The following is a 25771-nucleotide window of genomic DNA, read 5'->3' on the forward strand; positions in this document are numbered from 1 at the left end:
AACAGAAATTCAAAAACAAAACAAAAAAAGAAAAAACATATATCTTGAAACAGCCATTATCATAAATTATCGCTTGAAATTAGAATGGCGTTTCAAATGCTGGTCGAAAAATAAATTCCAAAGAAACAACAAATACCAGCAAAGAATACCAAAGCCATATCATATTTTGTGGGTAATTGAAAATGAATTTACATGCGGTTCAAGCATTTTAAGAATTTGTTTGTCACAATCAGTTGTGTTCGGTTTCGAATACGATATTCAATTGGTGTGGACAGAAATGTTTATGACGAAACGACAAATGACAGTTTCAAGTGGTGGCGATTAAATGCTCCAATGCAAAATCACAACTAAAAACAAAAAATGGGGAAAAATCAGTGCAATATGAAGCCAGTGCTGTCCATGATAAGAATACACTTTGAATGCATGCGATATGCAAAGGTCTAATAGAATACATAATTATATTTTGTTAATGAGGAAACCACATATTTTCGTTAATGAAAAATATCTTGAAAGTAAACCAAAACCTCAATATATTGATTCAGATAATGTTGAAGAAAATTAATTTAAATTGGTTTAATGACTGCACTCGAATTTATTTTATTAATTGACTGAAAATACAGAAAACCCACATTTACGTAAAAATTTCACTTATAAGTTCATATAATTGTAATTGTTATTCCAATGTGAAAATGTATTTTAATTTGTAATTGGATTAAATTAATATAGAACTGTTTATCACAATCAAAAATAAATAAATAAATAAAAATATATTTACATAAAAGTTTTTAAAATAAGAATATTTTTAATGCATTTTTTCAAAGTAATACAAAAATTTGTGTGTCCAAACATCCATTGAATTTCAATAAGTGTTTTACATTTTACTTTTTTTTAATTTTTTCTTCACATTTTTTTTTAACATACGGTCAATATAATTCCAACTCTGTATGCACAATAACGATTTCTTAGAATAATTCACAGAAACCACATTGAATCACCGACGTATCGAGGTGTTTGAAAGAAATGTCTTGCTGAAATCAAAATTTAAGTTAATGAACATAATTCTTCTCCCACGTCGCATTAGGGCCATTCTAAATCTTAAATGTTTTCCAATTGAACGATTTAAATCATAAGATGTCCTTTAAAAGATAGGGATGTACCGTTATATGGGAACTATAAGAGGACGTGGACCAGCATTAGCAATTTTCCGTCATAGGCTGTAGTACCCATTAGGGACTTCAAATTCCAAATTTCCGGTGAAAAGTTTGTTACAAATCATAAACATAACGAATATAAGGAGGCACCGTTATATGGGGACTATAGAAAAACTCAGACCAATATTGACATTTCTATTCAAGGATATTTCTTACATAATGGAAACGCATGATGCACAAGTTGCAGCAAATTCGGGTTAGAATTGTGATTTAAACACCCAAAAAACATTATATCTCTCGATACGTTTATTTGGGGGCTGGACCTATATATCCCATATTCAATACCAGAAGTCATGAAGACCTAACACACATCTGAGCATTTTTTTTTTCAAACTACTTCACTTCGTCGTTCAGCCTGCTGTCATTTCTAGGCCACTCGTCCGACAGCTGTTAAAATTATTCCAGGGACAGCTCTTTATATTGTTTACAAGCGTACAGGAGCATTTTGGTGAAAATTTTCGAAAAAAAAATATTCTTGATGGAATTCAAGCTTGATAATTTAATTTCTTTAAATATGGCTGGAAAATCACAATTGGAAATCGTTAGAGCACTCCATCATTTAAATTTGAATAAATCTTTTGTGTCTCGTACCATCGCTCGATACTGGTAGCGTAGGCCGACATTATTTAAATAATAAAGTCCAACATTGCATTTGCCAAATTAAAACCTAAAAAAAACTTTTACGCAAAAAATTCTAATTTAAAACCCAGATATGAAACAAATTACTTTATGTAGAGCTTTGAAATTTGGGAAACCAGTTTTCATTGGATTTAGAATTATTGATACTATAACTAGGCGATATTGATCCACGCTTAGATATTAATAATAATTACGATATTAATGTTCTCCAATATAGAAAAATTAAAACCTGTACTGGAAAATTAAAACCTGTAAATAGTTCCAGCTACAAATCTCAACATAGCTCGGTGCCAATTATATGAATTAATGAGGAAGGAAAATCTCTGCCACACCCTGCCAGAGCCACAACAAGCATCTAGAATAACAAAAGTTGACGAATGTGTTAGACATAACTTCGGTGAGAAGGATTTTTCCTTCACGTTAAATGTAGTTAATATAAGGACAAATTGCTAATAAGGCATTTTTAACAACAAATTCAATCAAAATATGAAACACTTAATTTAATTCTGATGTTGAAAAAAAATCAATCAAAATATAAAACACTTAATTTAATTTTGATGTTGAAAAATGTTGTTAATAAGGCTGTAAAGAACGACTAACGAGTTTAAATGATATATTTTTTGTATGTTTTTGAAACGGTGTTATAGAACAAGTGTATATCCGCTAGGACATGATGAAATATTCTTCTTAATATGCCAATCACCGATGTAGTCATTCCGGGGCCCATCAACTTTATGCTGCGAGTATATAGGAGGATTATGAAAAAAGTTTTAGAACGGCTTCTTACAAAAATTTCAGTCAAGTTTCTCCCCTACATTCTTAAATCGAGTTTGTAAAGAACGACTAACGGCTTTAAATGATTTTTTTGTTTGTTTTTGAAACGGTGCAAAGTTATAGAACATATGTATATCCGCTAGGCCATGGTGAGATATTTTTCCAAAAATGCAAATCAACGATGTAGTCATTCTGGGGCCCAGCAACTTTTTGCTGCGAATATTAAAGAAGGTAGTGAACAAAGTTTTAGAACGGCTTTTCTCAAAAATGTCAGTCAAGTTTCTCCCCTACATTCTTAAATTGAGGGTCTATCTATCAACTAAATAATTCTAAAATATGTTTTCATCTTAAAATTGTCCACTCTAATAAAGGTCTTAATTTCTTTTAAAAATTGTATACATGTTGTATCTTGTTTAATAATTTTTGCAAAGGTTACATTGCATATTTTTCTCATATATGTGAATTCTTCTTCTATAAGAATATATATAAGGGAATTCCAATTGCCGCTGGCCAACATGAAGTTATTTTTGTAAGAAAAAAATCCAAAAATATTTCAATACCAAGTAAACGGAAACAAAACTAAAATCTATACTAAAAAAATATTCTCATGAGACCACTGAAAATATTCAATACTGCACGCACACGAATGTTTCCGTCATCAGTAAGAGAGCGCCGCACACGCACACACATTCACACCAAATTCAATGTTTACTTGTGTGGGTATGAATAAGTTTGGGCGAAGAGAAACCGAAAACTCACACATTGAAAGGGGTAGTTCTTGTAAGAGAATTGGTTGGCATTCGATAGATATCAACGCTCTCCATAGTTTGGGCGGCAAATTCAAATTGAAAAACTGCAACATTGCCATCTGTCTGTGATTGCTTCCATTACAAGGCAGGGATGCATTTCCTTTTGTCGGTATATCACTGACATCCAGATGCCACTTCATATTTTCGATATGTAACTGTTGGAATGTTTCGTAGTATTTTTAAAAATGAAGAAATAGTAACTCCCGAATTTAAGAAATTGTTTTCATTTAAATTGAACGTATACAAACTCATAAAACATTAAATTAATTAATCAATTGGACTGATACAATTGGAATCACTTCATTGAGCATCCAACTGAGCGTCTTTGATAACAACCCATCTAACTTTTATTATATAATAATTCACACAATATCAGTCTTTTCCACATCTAGACATCGGACAAAAATCCTGGTACTCAATGACGTACTCGGAGACGCATTTCGCAACAAATTTGGGGTGTGTTGTTAGCAAAAATTCAAACAAATATCAGAGAAGTAAACATTTAGGCGGGGTTCCGGACATACAGCCCACCGAGACAATGCTTGAATATTAAAAAGAAAGCCAATAAAATCAGCATTGGAGGCAGAAGTATAATGTTATTTTGTCAACAACTACAAAAACATTTTTTATATACAGGGTGAAATGAAAAAACTGTAACCAACTACAGACTGCTGTCATTAATAAGCCGACAGCTGTATTATTATTTTCCAGTGACAGCTCATTATGTTGTTTACAAGCGTATAGTAGCATTTTGGTGGAATTTTCCAGAAAAAAAAGTTATTCGTGATGGAATTCAAGCGTGATAGTGTGATTTCTTTATATTTAGCATTTAAATGTGAATAAATCTTTTGGGTCTCATACCATCGCTTGTTACCGTGATACTGGTAGCGTAGAACAACATCAAGGAAGTGGACGGAAGAAAACATCAACATCAGAAGAAATGGTTCGAAAAGTAAAGAAGCAACTTGATCGTAAACCACGCCGCAGTGGCCGAAAAATGTTAAAAAATGAGCTCGGGGTAAAGCCATTGAAATTCCAAAATGTTTGAGAACTTACTTCGCAACAGAAAGAAAATAGATACACAAGAGCTTAAGAGTTGCTTCGTTTGGGCTTCCGAATTTGTTTTTCTCCGATGTGAAAACATTCGTTGTCCCGCAGTTTGTAAACAAACAAAATGATCGTATTTACTTGATAAAGAGGTGAGCTGAAAATGTGCACATTCGGTTGGCCACCAAGCACCGGCCATAGTGATTGCATCGAACGTGGCATCAGAATAAATGCCGAATATTATCGCGAAAATATTCTGGAGGGTGCATTAAAGCCTTGGGCACGCAAATATTTTGGCCGCAGACTTTGGACATTCCAAGAGGACTCAGCACGCGACACCCAAGAATGGTTACAAAATGAGGTTCCTCGTGCATTTCCACAATGGCCACTAAAATCTCCGCATACCAATCCGATGGACTATTGTGCCTGGAGTATTTTGGAAAGCAAGGTTGGCACTAAAAATACCAAAGTTTCGATCACCTCAAGCAAGCGCTTCGCTGGGAATGGGGTAAAATGCCGCAGAGCAACATTCGGGCAGCGTGTGACGGTTTCATTGGCCGTTTGAAGGCCATAATTCGTGCTAAAGGTGACCAATTCGAACAAATCTAAATTTATTCTAAAATTTGATGCTGTTTCCGAAGTTTTTTGACAATGTAAAAAAAAATAATGCAAAAATTATGGCGTTTGACTTTGTTGCATTTTTTATCTCATTAAAAAGAATTAAATGAGAAACGTTTAACAAAATTTATTTATTTATTTATTTTGACTATTCCTGCTAGTCTTTCTGAAATCCATAAAATTAATGAAGTTACAACTCATATTCTAGAAATTTCGGATAAATCAAAATTCTTCAGACCGTACTTGATCTAACACAAAAAGTAATCGCTGATATTTGGCTACTTTCTTAAAAGTATTGTCTCTATAGATATTTTATTGTTTGTGCAAAAACTTTTTCAATATCAAATTCCCATCGACTACTTAAAATGGGTTTTTATCGAAACTGACTTCTTCTCATTTGTTGCTCTCTTTGAGTAGATAAGCGATGTTTATTGGGTTTTCCTTACTTACGTTATTGCATGCTGTACTCAGCGTGACCGTTGTGCCACTAAAGTATCAATTTTGCCACCTTTTTTGGGCTTTGATACCTTTGTGCCACTTTTTTATTTTGATCCTAAATGAGCCACTTTTTAAATTTTTGTGCCACTTTTTTATACATTGTGCCACCTTTTTTCAAACTACATATATTTTAATCTAAACGCTGTATTTAAAAAAATGAAATGAAATGAAACAAAGAAAAGCGTCGTACCCTGCCATTTCCAATTTGCGATAGCAAATTTCAGAGCGAACGCTCTTATATTAGGTGTTTGTAAGTGGTTTTCGCATGTTTAAAGTTGTCAACATTGCTCTGTTTGTTTATTTCTGGAACAACTGTTAAGAGACATTTTTAATTACTTTACTACAGCCTATGACAGAAAATTGTCTGTGCAGGTCCACGTCTTCGTATAGCCCCCATATAACGGTACCCCCTGATATTCGGTATTTTGATGATTCTAGCGACATTTTTTACCGCAATTGTTTCAATTTTCGCATTTGAAGTTCGTAATGGATATTAAAGCGTGTGACAGAAAATTGTTCGTGCAGGTCCACGTCTTCGTATAGCCCCCATATTACGGTACCCCCGATATACAGTATTTTGTTGATTTTAGCTGCATTATTTACGGGAATTATTTCAAATTTTGTATTTGAAGTTCGTAATGGAAACTACATCATATGCCAGAAAATTGTCTGTGCAGGCTTATGACAAAAGTTGCGTTTGCAGATCCACGTCGTCGTATAGACCCTAATATCCGGCTACATTCGGTATTTTTAAGATTTTCACAGAATTTTTAATGGATTTTAGTTAGTTTAGTTTTTGAAAATTGCCAAATTTGTACCATATGGTGGAGGGTATTCAAAGTTCGGCCCGGCCGAACTTATAGCTTTTTTACTTGTTATACCCTACACCACAAGGTGGTCAGGGTATTATGTCTCTGTGCATTTGTTTGTTACAGGCAAAGGAAACTAGATAGAGCCATAGTTCCTTTTGATGATCTGCATAGAATCACATTCTGAGTCGATTTATGCGTGTCCGCCCGTCCATCTGTCTGTCTGTCTGTCCGTCTGTCCATGCATTTTTGAAAACAAAGTACAGTTCGCATTTATTACCCTATCCGGATGAAATTTTGCACCAATCATTTGTTTGGCCCAATGTAGATGTAGCTCCCATATATATCTTCTTCCGATTTGTCTTTTATTGTGCACCAAACGTGTAATATCGGCCCGAATTAGTATGGAATTTTGCACATGCAGCCAAATTAAGCCTGAAAATAAGTATGCCAAATCGGTTCAGATATAGCTATATCTCCCATATATATTGCTCATCCGATTTGTTATTTTTGTCCTCCGCAGCCGTAATATGCACTCTGTAACAACGATATTCAGGGAAATATATCAAATACAGCTCAAAAATATCTTTGCCAAATTTTATCGAGATCGGTTCCGATTTGGATATAGCTCCCATATATATCTTTATCCGATTTCAAACTAATTGTGCACCAAATGGGCAATGCAAGTCCGAATTTAAAAGATACAAATGCTTCGGCACATTTAGTCCTTTGAACTTTAAATTATACTTATAATCATAGCGTGTATGATTGAGTTCTCCCATAAAAACTTTTAATTGTTATGCGGAGCGCTACTAAATTAGCAAAGTGGTGTAGGGTATCATAAAGTCGGCCCGCCCGACTTTAAGGCTTTCTTTACTGGTTAAATATGCAATATGTACATACATATATTATTACTATATAGTATTACATATAGATGAATTTGTTGTTTTGTTCTAAGCTGTTATTTTTAAATAAAATGTGAAATAAATTGTGCCACTTTCTGTGCCACTTTTTTCAAGAAATGATACTTTTTGTGATACTTTTTGAAAATTTCCAGCGGTCACACAGCCTGTACTATTAACGAAACTCCGAAAAAATAAATATTGATTCGCAATCACCATTTCCGAAACTTGTTAATAACTATGCTAAATATTATTCTAATTGGATACATAATCAGAGTTGCATTCTAAGTCCCTTTTTATTTACAAACGTTATTGTTTGTTTCCCATTGTAGATAAACTATTCTCAATGCATGTTTTTGTATCGAACATAGAGATGCTGTGAAGTATCCAGGACAATAACCAATCCAACATATTTTAATGCGTTTTTTTACATTATCTTGGGAATAACTAACACTAAGTGGCGGCACACATATCAGGTAGCTGTATTGTTCATACATAATCAAATATGCGATGTCGAAATCAGTTGATGAAAATCGAATAATAGAATATGAATGAATATTTAAAATATCAAAAACCGGTTAGTCGGATAGCCCTGGCACAAATTAAACAAACTACTGGTATTGTTTTTAATCATACTCTAAGAGTGTTTCGGAATGTATATTTAAAAAAAGATTTTAATAGGATTGGGATCGATTGTTGTCCTATTTTAAGGGTTAGGTTGTGCGAGTTGCACAAGCCACTTTAAACCTGCAGTCAAATTGGGTCTAAACATTTTTTTGACACTTGTGGTTATTTCATAATTAAAGACACCAACATGGCACATCTTTCGCATTTGAGAGAAACTCTTTTCATTATCAGTTCTACCTTTGTTCCATCTACATATGTTACAAGTTTGGGTTTGGTACATCATTTACCTAATATCGGAAAAAAGTACGGGAAAACGGAATAAGGATTAAGGATATGTATGGTAGCTATATCAAAATCTTAGCCGATCTCGATAAATTTTGAAATGAATTTCCGAGCTCTATAAGATATCTATAGCTATATCTGAAGCAATTTTAGAAATCGGAAGAAACATGTATATGGGAGCTATAGCTATATCTGAACCGATTTTCATCAAATATGACGTACTTGCTTCTAGACTGAATTCGGTCGAATGTGCAAAAAATCAGGTCATTTGGACTGATATTGGCCATTTGGCGCACAATTAACACGAAATCGGCTGAAGATATATATGGGGGCTATATCCAAATCTGAAGCGATCTTGATGAAATTTGGCAGTGGTATTTCTAGGCTGGATCTGATACCAAACATCATTCTTGTCGAATGCACATTACGAATGTGAGGGACTTAAACACCAAATCGGATGAAACATATATATGGGAGCTATAGCTATATCTATTTTTGGCACAATTTTTATTATGAATAATGACTCGACTAAATTGAAATAAGTAGCCATGGCAAAAATGTCAATACATGTTCGCGAACCATTGGTTGTGTGAAACTTGTAGATAATCGAATGCTACTTCGCATTTAATGAGCGTTTTGCTATTCAAAATTTTGAACCTTTTGTGGCAGAGGTACTAGAAGAAGTAGGCCGATTTTACGATCTTATATATTACGTTAGTAAAAAATTGTCATGTGTGAATTAAAAAAAAACAGGTACTTATTTCTTATAATAATATATTTATATTTATGCAAAATTGTGAATCGTTGTGAGGGAGCTACCAGAAGGAGTGGTCTGATATATTCCATCGTCACACTAGATCTTTTGTTGATAGAAATAATAAGATGTGTTCAGTTTAAAAGAAATCTGGTGATCATGTCGCGTTTTACGTGTTTCATTGTTATTCAAACTTTTAATAGTTTGTGGGGGGAGGTGGAAAAAGGAATGGTTCGATTTCTACGATCTTCATAATATATCTTAAAATAGTAGAAATATTAAGATGTATGACGTTAGAAGGTAATCGAACTTTTATTTCACATTTTATAATAGTTATAATTATTCATTTTTTAAACCTTCGTGAGGGTTTTATTTGATGGGGTGGTCTATTCTCTATTTGACATGGCACTGGCTCGGATGATACTTTACCTTTCTATGAAATAAAACATTTTCTTTACTTTTATGTGGGAGTACCAGAAGGAGTGCAACCATATTGCCTATATCCGAACACCTTCGGAATTTGATAATAATATTACGAAGTATGGAAGTAAAATATTTTCTTTACCTTTTATGGGGAAGTACCAGAAGAAGAGGATCGATATTGATATATACTATGTGTAGTGTGTGAAATTTAGTTTTTTTAATAATAAAAAACTGAAAAATATATATTCAAGAATATTTATAACAAGTTAGCAAAGACTATAGTCGTGCGGGACCGACAACACTACAACACAAAATACATTTTGAAAGATTTCGAAAATAATTTCATAGAGCACGGTCCAGATACTGAACTTAGCTTTTTGACCAGTTGTTGACTGTTAGTTGTTGTGGTTCAATATACAGCTACGATACGATCCAATGGTCATCCAAAATGCTACACTTCTTCCCTGTCCTTAACTCCCTTCTCATGCTAAATTCCGTGTCGATTGGTTTCAATTGTGTGATCCGGACAATTTTTCTATTTTTGGTTCATATGAACCCCTAAATATTTTGCAATTATCTCCAAATATTGACTTATCTATATAATTTTCTTGTCTACGATATTTGACTATATTCGTCAACAAAATCAGCACAAAAACTTCTGTGTATTTTGGATTTCGCCTGTAAGTTATTTTCAGCGTTTCGTTAGAATGGAAATATTGGTACTTTTCACACAAAAGTAGTGATCCATTCAACCCGCTGTCCTATACGCTAACTCCATGCGATATTTCGTGTCCTTGGTTTCTATTTGTGGCCTTATTACGGAAAATTAGTAACATTTTTAGTTGTTGGTCCATTTAAACTCCTAAATATTTTGCGGACATTTTAAGAAACAATTGGCCTATCCCTTCTGAGCCTAACCCTACCCTTTTCGTGAGGATCGGACGATAATTGCAATCTGTATATAATAACCCCAACCTGTGTTGTAAGGTGAAGAAATATTACAAAATATGCACTTCAATATTATAAGGCAAATTGAAAAAATCGCATGCGAAAAGTATGAAAAAATAAAAAAAAAAATTGTCACAAAATACAACTACTACTTTTTGCGATTTTTTTTAGATTTTATTCTTTTATGTCAAGAGGGCATTCTGGATTGACAAAAATTTGTCAAAAATCGGTCAGGCCATTCTTGAGATACAACATTCTAGCTAACATCCCCTTCTTTTTATATTTACATTGTAAATATATTTCCCTATATATATCTGATATATTTACTATCGGCATCTACGGTTAAAAAATATTAGCGGTTTAATGAAAAAATAGACATTTATTTAACACAAATTTTATGGTCTATTTCACCCACTAAATATTTCCCAATGACCATCAAAATTAGAAGGATTCTGCCTAGCCCTAAGCTCTTGTCCCATGCTAACTTCCGCTTCAATTAATCAAATTATTATATTTAATTTAACACAAAATATGCCTTGAAAATGTTATCATATTGTGTTTACATATTGAAAATAATTTAAACTTCTAAGTTATATATCTCAACCTTGAAAGTGAATATGGCCGACATGGTGAGTATAGGATAACAGCAATCTTAAAGTTATATCAAAAAATGCGAAGTATTCATTAATTTAATTTGTCTATTTTATATGAATTCAAATGTGCAACAGGTGCAACACGCATCTGTTATTTTAAAAATAAACAATTTAATTTTATTTACTACTAATCAATCTGTATATCGTCTATAAAAACTTGTCATACCGATGCCTGTTGAAGTTGTGCTGGCTACTGTCAATTGCAAAAAAAAAACTATATTTGTGTCTTTTATCTAAAAGTGTACAGAATATCAAATTATACTAACATAAATGTAATACAACTTCCCATTCGAAAGAGTTCGATTGAAGATAAGCAAATTGTTAAACTACGGGCACTTGTACACGTTCCCTTTATTATACTCTTAATACCCATACCTACATAATGCACTAAAATATTATTTAATATATAAAACTAATTTCTATTTTCAAAATTTCACTAATTTTTTGATATCTAAATATTTTTAATAATATATTTTTGTTCATACCTTTTCTCGTTTCGATTATTTTGCTCAGTGTATTATTGGTATTCCTTTTCACTTCTGTTCCATCCTTATCATTACTTCTCAAATTCACCACAGCACAAAATATGTACACCATCATCTACCCTATTTAATGGTGCACAAAATCACACCATCACCCCATTACTGTTTTGTTGTTGTTCTCGTACGTAAAAACGATTTAATTGCTATGCTCCGCCTCTTTTACAATGGCCGCTGGCTGCTTCGAGCAGGCAGAATAAAAGCAGCAGACAAAGAAAACACAACGAACAACGCATGCGCACAACAACCACAGCATTCAGCTATTCTCAAAGCAGAAAATAAAAGAACACAGAGTCAGAATTTTTCTGTTTAAATTTTTCGTCTTATTAAAAGTTCCAAAAGACAAAAATCTTAAATTGCAACAAGTAATAGATTTCTTTGGCGACATTTATTTTTGTGCGAATAATGGGAAGGGATAATGGAAATGAATGAATTCAAGTAAGAATCTAGTACATATGTATATGTTTGCCATGGGAATCATTGGTTTTGAAGAGCAAAAACAAAAAAAAACTTTGCTCCAATTGAAGAAGATAAAAACCATAAGGAATAAAACGGAAATTAAAACACAAAGAGTCCCCAGCCTATTTATCATAAACGAAGTGGAGAAGATGTCTTTTTCCTGTTTTTTGTTTCTTGTTTTGTACATTTGACATCGAAATAAAGTTGTTAACACTGTCAAAGTGACAACAGTCGTAAAAAAAGTTCAAAAAACAACAAGACATGTGATGTTTTTTCTTGTTTATTTTATGTGAATTGTTTATTATTCAGCGTAAAAGTGTGTCTTATACACATTTACAAGGGCGTTGAGACATTGCCCATATATTTTGGTTAGATATAAATATATTTTTCTAGTTTTTGTAGATATACTAATGAATCTATTGGATCTATTGTTGAGATTTTATTTAATGTATTCAGATTTTTCAATATCTTATTTTTGTATATTTAAACAAAGTATCACTGATCTAATAATCATATTTAAACATTTGTAGGACTATGAATATGAATTTGTTAAGTTTTTTGCTTTAGTATAGGTGTTTTTTATACATTTTCCTCCAACGGAATCCTACATATACAAGGTATTACATTTGCAATAAAACATTTCTGTTACTAAGAATATATCAAAAAATAACTAAATAATATTTCAATTAAGATTAAATTTAGTTTAGTCTACAATTACTTAATATATTTTATGATTATGATTAGTGTTAATAGTTATACACAAAATGTTCATTTTTTTATTTAGATGCAGAATAAATTAATATAATAAATAGTTCTATTAGTTTCATAGCCCTATAAATGTTTTATCTTAGAAATAAAATAAATTTAAAAATACGACTTATGTAGACTTTTTAAGTATTTCATAAAAGAATAAGAAATATTTTAGCAAATTCAACATATAATACCCCCGAAGCATGTGATAAAGAAAGCGTTGGAATGAGTTCCATTTTGAACTGCAACTGTCAGTGAAATCAGTTGAAGAATCCAGTTAGTCTTAACAAAAATATCATCAAATAGGCGGTACCGTTATATGGAAGCAAAACAAAAATGTGAATCTACATATACAATTTTCCGCTACAGAATTTTCCATCGAATGCGAGTTTTAAATACAAAATACCTAAAAGAATAAAAATAATGAGTACCGACCGGTACCGTTATATGGTAGGTACATAGACAATGTTCTACCACGAATCCATTACCATCTACGAATACTAAATTTAAAAAAATCCGAGGGAAAATGTGGCTAAAAATACCTAATATTCGAAGGTGCTGTCATATGGATGTTTAAGTAATACGTGGATCTAAATATGCGATGGTCGTCTACCAGAATTAGAACATACTACAAACTCTGAACACCAAATATGGACTGCATTTTGATTTCAAGAGACAGAATTAGAATTCCACTCTTATCGCGAATACATGTACTAAATGGGATGTGTTTCAGTCGGAAGGGAACGGAAGGAACCATGGTGGACTACATTAAAACTTTAAAATTTAGTGCTCAACCCTTAAGTCAGATCATACACTAGTTAAGAAAAAATTTTATAACGGTCTGTTAAAAGGGAAAGAATGTGTGTTTTCGGTTTTACTAGTTAGGTTCCCAGTCCCCTTTCCTCCATTACATTGAGACGTCTACATAACAACTGTTGAACCCAGGGTTGCGGAGTCAGAGTCTAAGAACCAAGACCTAAGAGGCAATGGATTCACAAGGAATAACCTGATCTTTATACCCTCAGCCAGAGGGTATTTATAATTTGGATCAAACCCGTTTCAGGACATTTGGAGTCTATATAGGGGTCCCGTCTGCCTGGCTTTCTGGTGCACATGATAATTATCAAAGGGAGTATCCGATTTTGTCCAAACTGCACTCCTTCTAGTACCTCCCCCACAAAAGGCCAAACATTTTAAAGAAAATAGTTACTTTAAATAGCAATGTAAAGAGAAAGTATCATTTAATTTTGTGCAAACTTTGGGAATCCCAATACCATAAAGGGTCAAAATCTTGAATAATTTATCTCATATAAAATGTGAAATAAGAGCCAGATTGTCGTCAAATTTCGCACATCTCAATATTTCTACAAACGCACATCTGGTATGAATAAACATCCGATTATCTTCATATTTCACACATATAAACATTTTTGCAACACAAGATCTGATGTCTAGATAGGATATATCAGTTCACTCTGGTGTTTTGCCGACAACGAGTCAAAATTTTAAACAATCATGGCTTTTTAAAAAAATAAAATGATTATCCGATACTTTTAAAATTGGGCACATTACAATATTTCTAATTACTCTGAATCTGAAGACCTGATTGATCAGACCCCTTTCACTTTTCTGGTAACTCCCCCCACAACGGATCAACATTTTGATTCCGATTCTTTGGCAAATTCCAATATTGCTACTAACACAAGATCTGATAAGATTTTGACATTTACTTTAGAAAGAATGAACCTTTCTATGGTCAAATGTTTATACCCTCTACAATACTATGGAGGGTATATTAACTTTGTCATTTCGTTTGTAACTCCTCGAAATACACATGTCAGACCCAACAAAGTATATATATTCTTGATCGTTGTTTTTATAAAAATAATAATAAAAGGGATAAAGCCTGACCATTTTGCAACAACAAAATACTACGGTATCCTGAACAAACAAGCCAACACTGTTCTATTCTTGATCAGCGTATTTTACCCCCTGGAAGATAATTGTCAATATAAGTCCACGATATCGTATAGCCCACATACAACGTCAAAAGTCAACATAAATTTTATAAACTGACTGAGTATACATTGTCGGCAAATCCGACTGAAACTTTTATACAAGTTTACAATTCGAAGGTTTATGAATTAAATTAATATTCCTTTTCACCTTTAAGTTTCCTGCGGGCAAAAACGTTTCAACATCGGACTATATTTTGATATGAAATTTTAATGATGAATTTTCAAAATTCTACTTCAATTGTATCTCGTTGTAATCTATTTGAGATTTAGATAATTTCATTTAAAAGAAAATAAATAAAAAATTTATTTCAAAAGAAATTGTTTGAATTTCATATTAAATAATTCTAATTGAATTAAAAGTGAAAACTACAAATGAAACAATTTAAATTTCAAACAAAATTTTACGAATTATAATTTAAATTCTTGAAGGTGCAGTGTTAACGTTTTACGCAATACGAGTATATTTTTTCACATATTCCGTGTAACGCAATATGGTTTACTGAATCATTTCCTGTGTGCAGTTATATATTTTTTTTTGACAGAAAAACATCACTAGTCGACATATGACAATTTTGAGATATTGTTGCGTAGTTATTGCACTTTCTGAGAGCAAATACTAAGTTAAATAATTCCGTTGAGAAATTGTGGCTTAAAGAATTTAAATACATTCCATCGGGAAGCACTGTTTTTCATAATGTGACCTTTACAATTTTCTTCAGGAAGGTAGATACCGACTACGAATTTTAAATACTAAATTTGATATAAATGCATTGAAAATCGTGGCTTAAACCATGAAATTTCAAATATCGTGATTTATCCGTTAAATTACGATTATACCAAATTGTGGAGCGATATAGCCCATCTTCAAACTTGGCCGACCTTTAGCATAATTCGTTTAAGAGACAGACTGATGGGCCGATTTTTATCTTGCTCAGAAATATCTTGTTTTGAAAAATTGTGAATATACTTAAATGTTTCGGAATGTTTATAGCTTCAGCTTACACCCTTTACATAATCCAGGTTTTCAATTGCCATTAAATTTTTGTACACACTAATTTTGCTTGGATTTAATGCTTTGAAAAATTATAGAATTTTTTTTTTTATAAATTCCCATAAGTTTTCCTCATTTTGTGTACTGAGATATTATTATTACTCAGTAGCTATGAAAACAAAAATCTTTAAAAACACTGACAGTTGTAAGATCCACAAAAAAGTGAACGGAAGTAGACAAAATTACATTGGTATATTCTCTCTTACTCTCTCGTACACATAGACTACTAACAATTAAATTTAGATTTCTAATTCTGAAGCAAAAATATAAGGATTAATTCAAAATTATTATAATAACTACAGTATCCCAAATAATCCCAAATGTACAGCTTTGCCACCGATAAAATCAGGGAGGCCCCGAAATGAAATTTTTATACCCTTCACCATAGTATGGAGGATATATTAAGTTTGTCATTCCGTTTGTAATACCTCGAAATACACATTTTAGATCCCACAAAGTATATATATTCTTGATCAGCATAAAATTCTATGTCGATTTAGCGATGCTCGTCCATCTATCCGTCTGTCCATCTGTGGAAATTACTCTAGCTTCCATACGAATTGAAGTAGATTAATAAAATTGTACTCAAATGTATGTTATGTCTGCAGGACTTTTGGTATTGAAAATGGGCCATGTAGGTCCACGTCTTCGTATAGCCCCCATATAACGGTACATAACGATATTCGGTATTTTGATGATTTTAGCGATATTATTCAACGGAATTTTTTCAAATTTGGTATTTAAAGTACGTAATGGATAATACAGTCTAAGGCGGAAAATTGTCTGTGCAGGTCCACCTCTTCATAAAGCCCCCATATAACGGTACCTCCCAATATTCAGTATTTTAATGATTTTAGGGAAATTTTTCACCAGAATTGTTTCAATTTTGATATTTGAAGTTCGTAATGGATACTACAGCCTACGACAGAAAATTGTCTATGCAGGTCCACGTCTTCGTATAGCCCTCATATAACGGTACCTCCCGATTATCGGTATTTTGATCTTATCAACATTATAACCGATTTTTTTAAGTTTCCTATTTGAATATTGTAATGCCTTATGACAAATGTTACCTACGCAGGTTCATGTCGTCGTATAGACCCTAATATAATAGCTACATTCGGTATTTTTAAGATTTTAACAGAATTTTAAACGGATTTTATTGTATTTGAAAATTGACAAATTCTTTCCAAATGGTGGAGGGAACTCAAACTTCGGCCCGGCCGAACCTACAGCTTTTTTACTTGTTTTAGATACTTTTAGAGAAATTTGCTTAAAAATCTAAACATTTGTACCTGTTAGCTCAAAAAAAATTTTTTGGAACACTGATTTTTTTTCCTTTTCGATGTGCTTCAAATACCATGCCAATAATGTATGTATCATAAGGCAAAACCTTGAATCTGACATATATGCCAGACAATCAAGAAGGAATGTAACCCCGCTGTGCATGCTATTTTTATCCAATTATGTAATTTCCTTATAGTTGTGTTTGCTTACTTCAATAGGAAGGGAGAAATTTAACAATCGCCTCGAATCTCTTCAGTATTATGTCTTACCAAAAATGTCCCTTAAGCAAATAATACAAGCAATAAAAATAAAGATTTATCTGAGTACGTCCATCTGGTTTTTTTGGACCGTAGACATTCAGCATTCATTGTTATGTACATACACACACATTTATACTGCAATGGCTTCGTAAATGCCTACTATATACAACTATGTACATACAATTCCACCACCATTGTCATGACAAAATGTACATTGGCTGGCATAGACGGCGGCAATTGAATCTTATGGACACTGGGGGATGTTATTTATAATTTCAACATCCTTATTGCATACAACACTGTATCTACCAAGGGAGATTTTAAACTAATGAATAATGTATTTATATTGTCATAGAAATTAGCAGATTTTGAAGAAACAGGAAAATATGAAATATTTCTGTCAGATATTTACATCTTGCAAACCACTGTCCCTATGTAATTCCACTTAAATGGAAAGCCAGACAATCCAACAATTCCAGCATATGTTAAGAGTTACGTTTCTTCATTATAAAACAACACACTCGTTTCTGGCCTTATTCTGTTTTTTGAGTTTTCTTGTTCTGTTTTGGGTTTTAAATTGGAGCGTAGCAAATTTCCAAGAAATTTTGATTTCTCTTCTTTTTGTAGCTATCCATTATTTAGTACTACTTGTTAAGTCTGTCCAAATGCCCATCTTTTCACTCAGTGAGAATTATGAAATACGTTTAAAATAGCCAGTTCGCTCTGTTAGTTTTGTTTCTTTTTTTCATAAAATTTGGGTCAATCCTTTATTCCAACAATAGAAGAGGAATTTTCACGGTTTCTGTTGTAAAGACCTTGTTGTGTACTGTTTTGAATATTGTAATTTTCAACGGATGCCTGTCTGCCGTGTGTGTAACCCTTTTGGAACAGAACAAAAACCAATGATAACCCAGGCTCAGCGTGTTGGCTTTTGTTTCCGCTTAGCATACAACCTAAATATTTTGAGCATCACTCACTGTGTTGTTTATGATGTGGTCATAAATTTGAAATTTCTTCAATACGCCATTGTTGCCTGATATTTGCGTCATTTGGTCAGCCAGCGGATATCCCGCTTAGTTTGCAACGAAAGGCTTGTTTAAACAAAATTTTCTTTCAGGCATGAATGTACGAATGTTGTTGTAAATTATTTAAAATATGTTGAGTTGTTGTTGAATGAATTTTACCTGTTCAACGAATTTTTTTAGTCCTTCATTTTAGTGTTACCGTAACCTTTAAAGTGTTCTGTTCATAATTCAAGGAAGAAGTTTGAAGAGTGGATTTTTTTAATTACAATTTTTTTTATAAGTTACTTGAAATTAATCTGATTAATGACTCTATTTTGAACGGGGGTTGAGTGATATCGAGAACCATTTTAATTGAACCAATAAATAATCAGCTGTTTTCTGAGAAAAGACTTCAGTCGGTTTATACGAACTTTGCTAGATATACATTCTGGGAGCTATACCAAACATGGAATATTCTGATTTCCTTTTGATAAGAACTGTCTTACGCCGGCGTTTAATAAAAATTAAAATATTATATTATATAAAAATATAAATATTTTACAAATAGGTTTCTTCACAGAATCTGTGTTTTATTTGTGCTTACAAAATAACAACAGGAATCATTTATTTTGGCGGATATGACAAAAATATAAAATTTCTAATTTGTAAAAACTCACAAACAAAAATCTTTCGAAGCTTGCTTTCTGAATGAAGAAATAATGTAAGGTATTTAAAGTAATTATGTTTTTTTTTTTAACTTTGTTATTTAAAAAAATTAATTCAAATTTATATATTTTAAATTATTTGTTTTACTTTATGATGGACAAGAATGGGTTTAATATTTTTTTTCAGAAATATTTATGTATCAAATCTAGGGAGCGTTAGCAAAAATAGGTCATCTGTTAAATAATTACAACTCTTAGTTAATAATAAACAAAGGTTCTATGCATTGGTTACCTAATAATGTAGCCAAACCTCATCCTCGAATCTTAAACGTGCACAAGTGCCAAATTTTAAATCGCTTTGTAAAATAAATCTAAGAGAAGCTTATGAAAAGATTGTAAAAATTTATCAACAATTTTGTAAGGTTCAACTATCTTGGAATAGTTTGAGAATTAAATAATTGTTTCCACTCTCCACCTTTGTTCTGACTTTTTTGATATTATTTCGGAAAAAAATGAAATATGTACCAATGGTTGCACAAATTTGCAAAACGCAACTTGTTTTTGTGACACATTTTCAAAAAAAGTTGAATTTCACGAAAGATTAAAACAGAATGTAATATCCTTCAGAATTATTTTCTATATTATTCAAAACAATTGACACATTTACAATTTTCCCGCAAATTATTGTACCATCGAATTTTATAGGAATTGCTGGTTTGTTGGAAATTGTGCTGACAATTATGAAAATGCCTGAAATAGGTATTTACCTCCTATAGAAGTAACTCCAATATGTTGACCGACTTTGAATCTTGGAACAATATGAGCAATGTTTTGAAGATGGTTGTACAATCCATTATGAACTACAAATACCGTTTGTAAAACATTTCCGATAAAAATGTGGCTTAAACCGAAAAAATACTTAATTTTGGGAAGTACCGTTATATGAGCGCCATAGGAAAACGTGGACCCATATATGGAATATTCTGCACCAGTTCTAGAACCCATAATGAATTACAAATACAAAATTTTAGGAAATTTCGTGAGAAACTGCGGCGTAAATCGATAAAATACCGAATATCCGAAGGATATCCGTGGACCTATACAGACAATGTTCTTCCACCGGAGGTATAACCCGTTACAAGCTATTAATACGAAATTTGAACCAACGCCAACGGAGTTATAATCCGTTGCAAACTCTTAATACCAAATTATATGGGGACTATAGGAAAACGTGGGCCGATATATTTAATTTTCAATATTAACCATTCTAAACACAATAAAATCTATTGAGCAAAATTTAAAAGCTCCACACCAAAAAACACAGACGGATATCGTTAAATCGAATTGGAATTTTATATTGTTTGTGAAATTACATGCTTTGCGAATAGTAATAGAATATATACAAATTTCCTGTAATGATGCTCGAACAAACATTCTGACGAAACGGCTTAAGCAATTTTGATAGAATTTCGTGTTTATATTCAATTGGTCTGAGAAAAGTTCAACAGCAATTTCTTACACATTTTTAATCCTTTAAAACTTCAGAGATATACAGCAAAAAAGCTATGAAAGGAGGTAGCATTAAATAAGGGCTATATCTAAAGAGAGACCAATATATACCATTATTTTCTTAATCGAGTGTGCAAAGCTAAGAAGATTTATTGCAGATTTTCAAATCTTATTTTAGGAAATTATTACAATAGGCTAAATGATACAAGTTACAGAAAGATAACAATGAATATATATTTTCTATGCATATCATAAAAGTGCGGTTTCTCCCATATAGAAATTTTAACTCCTCAATTAACCTGGTTAGCAATAAGAAATTAAATTAACTATCTGTGATTATTTTGGATATTAGATAATTCCAATAATTTCAATATATTTTGGTCCACAAGATACAAGCAATATAAGCAACATTTTCATGGCACCGGTTGCAATGTTTTAAATATGAAGAAACGACAGACAAAGTATGTAATCCAAAATCAAATGTATTTCATTATATTAGGTGCATTTAAATTTTAAATACCATGCAGTTGATAAAAAATTAGTTCGAGAAAATGGGATGGATGGAGTTATATCACACATACATTTATATAATTGGTGGGAATAAACCAAATTGAAAATGTGAAATTAGCCTTGCAGACTTTGGACCCACGTAAGGTGGTTGCAAAATATATTTGTCCCGCCGATATATAAAGGCCTCTTTAACAAATCCTGTTAATATTAAAAGTGATTGTTGAATTTTATGAGATATTTTTATTTCGGCAGATTCAAGACTGCCTTTTTTAGTTCAATAACTATTTCTGACTTAACTTGAATTTTTTTTTAATTATATATTTGGTAATTTGAAATAAGATAAAATGACGCACTTCTATTGACAAAATAATCGGATTTTGTGGATTATAATTTGATTAATGACTAAAATGTTAAGAAAACTTTTTTTGCTGTGGCATATCCTCATATGTTATTAAAAACGTAACAAATATCTGTGTATGCTTTTCAGGTGATTTGGAGAGTTTTCAGACATTTTTGGATATAAAATGAAGATTGCTAATGAGTTGATGCCAACCGAGAGATTAAACTATACTTTTAATTTTTTACATTAAGCAAAAACTTAAAAAACTGCACAAAAAACCAATAACCATATTTGAGATAAATTTGTTGAAAAACCTAGCTAAAATTGTCAAAATATCTTATACTGAGTATTTTGAGGTCCGTTGTATGGGGGCTATACAAAGGCGTGGATATATACAGGAAATCGGGGGAAGTACACATTACGAAATACAAATACCAAATTTGAAACTATACCAAAACGTGGACCTAAATAAACATATTTATGCGAGGATGTTTCATACATACTAAGAGTACAGACTGCCAATTAACAGCAAATTCGGGTTTAAATTGTGACTAGAAAATCCATAAATCTACTGGTATATGGGCCTATAAGACCCATTTGGGAGTACCAAAAGTTATACAGACCCAAAATATATCTAAGTAAAATTGTATTAAACTACTTCATTTCGTTCGGAAGCTAGAGACATTTCGAGACAGACAGACAATCTTCGTCAGCAACACAACATGGATGTTTCATACATACTAAGACCACAGACTGACAATTAACAGCAAATTTGGGTTTAAATTGTGACTAGAACCACCATAAATCTACTGGTTCATGAACCTATATAGCCCATTGGGGAGTACCAAAATTCCTGCAGACCTAAAATATATCTGAGTAAAATTTTATCGTTCGGAAGCTAGAGTCATTTCTTTTTATCAAATTACTTCATTTCGTTTATTAAACACTCCATTTCGTACCGGAGCTAGAGTCGGACGGACATCGCTAAATCGACATAGAATTTATACTGATCTAGAATATACATATATACGTTGTGGGCCATAAAATGTGTATTTCGAGGTGTTACAAACGGAATGATAAAAATATGATTTAAAAAAAAATATATTGCAAAAAAATGCTATTTGGGAAATTATAATGTTTACTCAAAAATGTCTTAACCCAAAGCCATATTTTAGATTTTACACGGTTTTTATGAGCGATCATCTTTTAGTACAAAATGTAATTTTTATATCTATGCGCTATGAGAATTTTATAGTAAATAAGCTATTTTAAGAAACAGTTGTTATTTACCTAGAATTTTATAATGACTAGACATCGATTTTTTACCGGTTTTAATTTATTTTTCTTCCGATAAGAAAAAATATTAGTATTAAGTTGTTTTGCAATTAAAATATGATATATTTGAAAACATATTAAATATGCAAAAATATGTCACAATATGTATTATTACAACAATTATGCAAAATATTCAAGATATTCTAAACATATCCAAAAATACAGAAATTGAAAAAAGTGCTAAGGAAATATTATCGTTTCTACTCTTCGTTCTTGCAGGTCGACTATATTTTAACTAACTTCTAATTAATTTAACTAATATAATTTAGAAAGTATACTAAATTTTAAATATTGAAATTTCAAATATTTCTGCCGACTCAATCTTTACTCGAATATTATTAAGTATACATTTGCACTATTTATTTCCTGTTCTGAGTATGAAAGCTTTTCAGAAACAATTGAATTGTATTTTCTAAAAAGAGCAAGAACTCCTGAAGTGTAGTTTAAAAATTATGATCAAATATGTAATGCCAACTATATTTAAATTTAATATTTATTTTTATTTTTTACTTCTATACTTTACCTACATATTATCATAATGTGTTTCAACATTAATGTAATATATACGCATGATATTGGAAAATATGTACTAATCGTTTACAACAAAACAAACATTAGCAACATTTGTTGCTAATATTTTCGAACCATAAAAAAATATAATTTTGCAATATATAAAATTATAAGAACAAAAATTATATGAAAAAGCTGATTGAATACTTAAACGAAAATTTGACAATCGTCTAAATTTTAATCGATTTAAAGGAAGATTCCCGTTTACCAATTCAATTTTTTTCACGACAAATATGCACTGTTCCAGAACCTGCAAGAATCTACTATCGGTATTGTAGTAAACATTTTAATATTCATGCAGCTTCGGAAAATATAAATTTATTCAATAAATGTAAAACAGAATTATAACAAAAGTAATTAAAATGATGCCTTCATATATTCAATATTTCTTTGAATGCCACTTCTTTTTAACACTCACCTGTGGTATGAGCTTTAATGTTGAAGCCATGATTTTTGCATTTCAAATCGGATGCCTTGGTAATAATGTCGCCGGACCATATCAAATTCAAATCACTTCCAGGAATATATATTTTAGATATTAAAGTTAACGTTTTAGTCACATTTATAAATTATCTTAAATCCGCTCAACGAATTAGATGAGTATAGATTTAGAACTGTATATAACTATTACTTTGTCACAGCCTCAAGCCAATTAAATTATTTGTGCAATCGAGTTTTTTTTATCTACTTCACTTAAAATTGTTAACCGTATAAAACTTTTTTTTAGTTTAACTTTAATTGGATTTTTTTTCCAATTGGCCAAAAATTTCCACAAAACACTATTTTGCACTGCGTTTACACCGACATTGCACTCTGTATGCTGGCCGTTCCGAATTGCACAATGATGAACAATGGCCGCCGATGGAACGCTGTTTCGCCAGGTCATTGTCTGCTCGTTGTTTATTCTGCAAAAGATATCAATCGGCAAATGAATGACTGACGAAGGACGACATCGGCAACTGGGTCTGATAGAAAAGTGTCAGTTCAGTGTCCAAAAACAAAAAAAAGAAAAAATAAAATAAAAACGTATGTATCAACTTTACCTTTTTTGTTGTTGCCTTTTTCTGCGTGTTTTACATTATGTCTACTCTTCTTTTTGCAGTTCATTCCAGAGATTGCTGCTGCCATTCTACGGCTGATGGTTGGTGGTGGTTGTAGTAGCAGGCAGCTGCGATAGTGGTGGTATTGTTCGATGCCACAGTATTGGTGGTGGTAGTGACTGGCAGTGATGGTGGTGATAGCAAACCAAAGTCAAACAGTAACCAACACCAAAATGCGGCGAAACATAAAAAGATACAGATACAAATGGCAATGGCAGCTGAGAGCGAGGAGAACGCACAACGAACATCAAACCCAGTCATCAGTTGGTGCCATGCCAGCAGTCTAGCAAAGAATTTCCGCCGAGAGCCACAACCAGAAATTCGCAAGTTCAATGAATTTATTCGCTCTTAGAATACGTTGGCCGTTATTCCTCAAACCAATTTCTCCAACAGCAGCCCAAACAGTTGCTTTGAGAATTTAAATTCTTTCTACTTCTTCTTCCGCTGAGAGTCTCCTATGTATACACAACACAGCTATATTTTTATTGAACACAGATGCCACACCACGTATCCTATGCTCTCTAAGCTGTACTCCTTCACCGCTGAATTCTTCAATGGCTGCCAAACAAAGACATGACACAGGGTTAGACTTTCCGACATTGCCATCAACAACCCGCCAAGGGCCTTTGCATGGAATATTGGTGGAAGTTGAATCCTCTGCTCTTTAAGGTTCTCTGCTGGCAGTGGTAGCAGTTATGGTGGTGGCTTGTGGCATGTCTGCTTTTCGTCTCCGTTTTGTCGTCTCCTTCTCCGTTTTTCAATGGCGGCAATGGAACGACCTCATGGCAAAAGGTCTTTTTAGGTGTGAATCAATTTTTTTCTTAGACACGGAAAAATAATGGAGGGTTAATCGGCAGGCACAATTACAAATAACTTTCAGGAATGAAGACAAAAATTTGATTTAATTTTTCTTAACAAATGTGAGTTTTTATAAAAAAAAAAATGACAATAATATATTTTCAAAGTCGAGTACGTATTTCAGTAGAGTATATTGAAAACAAAGTGTTCTCACAACAAGTATGAGATCTGACACTGGCGATTATCAAATAACGAGAATCCTTCCTTAAGCAGTCAGTTAATTGTGTTATTTCACATCGTAGATTTTTCAATATATGACCATTGTTAGTAAGTAGACAATCATCTTAAGATAAAATACATTTCGGCGGAGTATTATAAAGCACAGCACACAGTAAGAATCATAACACAACCAGGAAGATAGTTTAACTTAAAATGCAACTACGTACTCAATTCGTTTTGATTCATTTAAGCCTGGACGAAACGTCTTCAGCTAGAATTTGAAATTTTGAGTAAGGGTTAACATTCAGGCGGATGGGCGGGATAAGGAATTTGTTTTACAAGCCTACGAAAAGTACAAAAAGG

At 32.2% G+C, this 25771-nt stretch overlaps 2 long non-coding RNA genes across 2 annotated transcripts in view; one reads left to right on the forward strand and one right to left on the reverse strand.

Annotated features, from left to right (window-relative positions):
- The window catches only part of LOC131804290 (uncharacterized), a 51558-nt gene extending 27086 nt beyond the window's left edge, over positions 1-24472 (reverse strand). The window contains exons 1-2 of the long non-coding RNA XR_009343057.1: positions 24335-24472; positions 23710-24196 (exon numbers count right to left, since the gene is read on the reverse strand). This is a non-coding gene — a long non-coding RNA (uncharacterized LOC131804290). The remainder of the gene's footprint in view (positions 1-23709; positions 24197-24334) is intronic.
- LOC131804291 (uncharacterized) lies at positions 18584-24481 on the forward strand. Its single transcript, XR_009343058.1, has 3 exons — positions 18584-18622; positions 24019-24317; positions 24394-24481. It is a non-coding gene; the product is annotated as an uncharacterized LOC131804291 (long non-coding RNA).
- Positions 24482-25771: the final 1290 nt, after the last annotated feature.

The sequence above is a fragment of the Musca domestica genome, unplaced genomic scaffold (genome assembly GCF_030504385.1).
Source record: "Musca domestica strain aabys unplaced genomic scaffold, Musca_domestica.polishedcontigs.V.1.1 4, whole genome shotgun sequence".
In the NCBI taxonomy this organism is placed as follows: Eukaryota; Metazoa; Arthropoda; class Insecta; order Diptera; family Muscidae; genus Musca; species Musca domestica.